Source organism: Nicotiana tabacum, chromosome 5, assembly GCF_000715075.1.
Source record: "Nicotiana tabacum cultivar K326 chromosome 5, ASM71507v2, whole genome shotgun sequence".
NCBI lineage: Eukaryota > Viridiplantae > Streptophyta > Magnoliopsida > Solanales > Solanaceae > Nicotiana > Nicotiana tabacum.
This window is the reverse complement of record NC_134084.1, coordinates 164141196-164145805: the sequence shown is the minus strand read 5'-3', so window position 1 is coordinate 164145805 and position 4610 is coordinate 164141196.

The window sequence follows — 4610 nt, the reverse complement described above, 5'->3', positions numbered from 1 at the left end:
CGACCCTTTAAATTTTACTTGGGCCAAACTTTGGCCCAAAAATTTCCAGACCAAAGAGCGTAAAAATAGCACGGTATAGCCAGTTTTCGGACCGGTCATTCAAAAATAGCCAGCGTTTACCAAGTCAATAAAAAATAACCACTATTTTGCTGCAATAGAGACCGATCCAGCATAATATACTGGAGTTCGGTGCAACCTGTGTATATGCTGGACCGGTATACTTTGCTGGCTCCAGTATATTATGCTGGAGTTCTAGTGTACTTATGATAGAACTCCATCATATTATGCTGGAGTTCCATCATACTTATCCTGGAACTCTAGTATAATATGTTGGAGTTCAAATATACTTATGCTGGAACTCCAGCATAATATACTGGCGAATTTTTTGGGTTTTGAACAGTGTTTTCGCTCAAATTTATCTTTACATGAAAAGTGGTTAAATTTCGATTACTTTTGAAACTGGGCTATTTTTGAACGACCAGTTGTAAATCTGGCTATTTTTGAATTTCTCCCCCAAAGAACATATGAAGATTCACATTTCATGAAATATCCAGTTTAATAACTTAAAATAGCACGGGCTAACCAGTTTTCAGACTGATAATTGAAAAATAGCTAGCGTTTGCAAAGTCATTGAGAAATAGCCACTATTTTGCTGCAACACGAAAAGTTCCAGCATAATATACTGGAGATTGGAGCACGTGTATGAACTTCCAGCATATTATGTTGAAACTCCAGTACATTATGAAATTCTAGCATGTTATGCTGGAAGTTCACATGTAAAAAATTCGAACTCCAGCATATTATGCAGGATATTTTTCGGATTTTGAATAATGTTTTTGTTCAGATTTATCTTTACATGAAAAGTTGCTAAATTTCGATTACTTTTGAAACTGTGGCTATTTTTCAATTACCACTTGTAAATCTGGTGATTTTTGAATTTCACCCGTTTAATAGCTTGAAACCGTTAACGCTTCTAAATACTTTTAAATCGCATATTATGATAAAGAAGGGGAACCTTAAAGCAACGGTAAAGTTATTTCTGTGTGATATATAGGTCATAAGTTCGAGCCGTAAAAGCTTGCATTATGCTAGACTGTCTACATTACACTCCTTGAAACACGACCCTTCCCTGTGCCTTGTGTGATTGCGTCAATGAAGATGCTTTCTTCACCGAACTGCCCTTTTTTATATTATGGCCACCAAAATGAGACTTGTCTGAAGTGTTGATATATTAGCGAGAGATTTTGTCCCACTTATTCTTTTTTAAGATGTCAGTGAAGATGCTACAATGTTAAGTAGCACAATACTTGCAAATAAACAGTATGAGAAGTAAACAGTATAGCAACTTTTAGTAGAAATATCTTAAAAGGAGAGTTGGTCCATAATGATCAAAACATTCTGGTTAGAACTATGGTATTTCATGGGAATAAACATGAACCACGTTTAACCTCTTGAATAATATATGGCATCAACGACACTTAAAACATAAATTTAATTGTTGTAGGAAAATGGAAAAAGATTTTATCAGTGACATACTCATTTGTAAAAGAACATTTTACAGAGGAGGAGACAGCGTAGCATCTAGGATGTTTGGTATACCCTTAAATTGGCTGAGCAAGTCCAAGAACCAGTCCGAGCCCATTTAGAAAAAGGGCCCAAAATTGGCCCAACATGAACTTTCAGGCCTAGTCCGGTATGAGACTAAGCCGGGAGAAATTTAAAAATAGACAGATTTACAACTGGCCGTTTAAAAATAGCCCAGTTTTAAAAGTAATCAAAATTTAGCCACTTTTCATGTAAAGATAAATCTGAGCGAAAACACTGTTCAAAACCCGAAAAATAAGCCAGTATATTATACTAGAGTTCCAGCATAAATATGCCTGAACTCCAACATATTATACTGGAGTTCCAGGATAAGTATGCTGGAACTTCAGCATAATATGATGGAGTTCCAGCATAAGTACACTAGAACTCCAGCATAATATACTGGAGTTCCAGCAAGTATAATTGTCCAGTATAATATACTAGAGTTTGGAGCACCGGTGCTCCAGTCTCCAGTATATTATACTGGAGTCAGTAAAGTATACCGGTCCACCATAATATGCTGGAGTTCATACACAGGTGTACCGAACTCCAGTATATTATGCTGGACCGGTTTCTGTTACAGCAAAATAATGGCTATTTTTCATTGACTTCGTAAACGCTGGCTATTTTTGAATGACCAATTCGAAAACTGGCTATACCGTGCTATTTTTACGACTAAGCCGGTTATAGCATTTTCTAGCCCAGGACTGGCCCGGTCCAGGACATGTCTGATCTCGAAAGAATTCAGAATTAGCCTGATATACAATTGCTAATTGAAAATTAGAAGAATTAAGCCAAATAGCCGTCCCTCTAATCTTTTAAACTAAAAATAGCCAGCGAATGCATAATATATGTGTAGCTTTGCATAATCAATATATAATCTATGTATACCGGCTAAAAAAAGTAAACATTGAATCTAGCCGGCTATTTGTGTAACAATCCCTGGAAATTAACCATAACTTTAGAATTAGTCAAAATTTAGCTATTTTTTAATGCAAAAAATAAAATCTAGATAAAATACATTTAGTTAAAATCTGAAAAAATTCCATCACAATATGTTGGATTTTGAATTTTTTTTTGGTAACACTGAATTACCATTGATCAACCAAATGATTACGCCTTGAGAGCACTCTATATCATAATCAAATTGATTATGAATATTAAGCCTTTAAACAAGTAAACTATACATTAGTAATTCTCCTTTTAAGAACTCCCTAACTCTACGTGACTTTCTTGACATATGCATTGAGCTAAATCTTTCTATTATTTCCTTCTTTATCTGATCCACGATCTCATTTGTTTTTACAGTAACTCCTTTGAAAAACTTCCAATTTCTCGCTTTCCACGTATGGTAGAACATAACTCCAACAGTTGCTGCCACTGCTTCTTTCTTCTTCTGTTTCTAGTTGTTCTTTTTTATACTCACTAATGTTTCCTTTATATCGCCTTCTTGTATATGCACATCAAGCCATCCCAAAATCTCTGATCGAACAGTCTTTAGCCATTGTCAGTCCTTAAATAAGTGCGGGTACGTTTCATTTACTTGATCTATACACAGGCAGCAACGTTTTCCACATGCATCTGTAACTTCAGCATTCTCTCCTTTGTAAGTAGCCTTCTCTGCACCCCTAACCACAAGAAGAACCTGTGTTTATGTTGTGACATTCCACTCCATATGAGATCAGCAATGCACATCCGCTGCTGTCGACCTATTAATGCATTGTAACTCCTGGTTATTGAATATTCCCCACCCTTACTCAGAGTATATTTCCCCTGTTCATACCACTCTTTCATGTCCTCCTTTAGGGAGTTTATCTTTTTCCAATACCAGCTGTAGTCATCTGGAGCTTTATGTGTCCAAATGTTAGTGTTAGAATTCATGTACAGTCCATGAACCCATATCACCCATAAAGCTTCCTTATTATTTATCAGTTGCCACCAGAGGCGAATTCAGGATTTAAATTTTATGGGTTCAACTTTTAAGATTTTTAGCATTGAACCCGTTATATTTCTTAAGTTATGGGTTCATATCTACTATTTATTACAATTTCAGTGAAATTTTATGCATAAACTTATGATCCGCACCGAAAGTTATGGGTTCAGTTGAACCCGTACCCACTATGGTACATCCGCCTCTGGTTGCCACAATAGCTTCCCTACAACAGCAACATTCCAAAGTTTGCTTCCCTTCATATTCAGGCCTCCATACTTCTTAGGAGAGCAGATTCTTTCCTATGCTACTAGAGCTAGTTTCTTCTTCTCTTCTGTACTGCCCCATAAGTATTCCCTACATATTTTATCCACCTCACTTTAAGGTAGAATAAATACTGCACTCCAAAAGTTGTAGATAGAAAATAGCACTGAGTTTATCACTTGTAGTCTACTAGCATATGAAAGTTGTCTAGAATGAGCATTTTTTTATCCTACTGGTTATCCTATCCACAAGTTGTAGGCAGTCCAGTTTATTCTACTTCTTTGATGAAAGAGGAAGTCCAACATATCTTATTGGAAAGGTTCCTTCTATGAATCCAGTTGTAGCTAACAATTGATCCTTTGTAGCATCATCTACCCCAGCTATAAACATGCTTGACTTATCCAAATTTGCAACTAGCCCTGATACCTCACTGAAGTGATTAAGTGCTTCAACCACCCTTGCTACTGAAGGTAGATTACCTTTGCAGTATATCATGAGATCATCAACAAATATCAAGTGAGTCAGTTTCAAAGTTTTACATATGGGGTGAAATAGGAAATCTGGAAGATTACTCATAGTCTTCAGGACTCTTGAAAGGTATTCCATCACTAACACAAATAGTAGGGGGGACACAGGATCCCCCTACCTTAGTCCCCTTCTTCCTTCAAAATACCCATGACCTTCCCCATTCACTTTAATGGAGAATTTGGGAGATGTCACACACACCATTACTAGTTGAATGAACCTCTCTGGAAAACCAAATCTAGTCAATACCTCCTCTAAGAATCCCCAATGCACCATGTCATTAGCCTTTCTAAGATCAATCATCGTA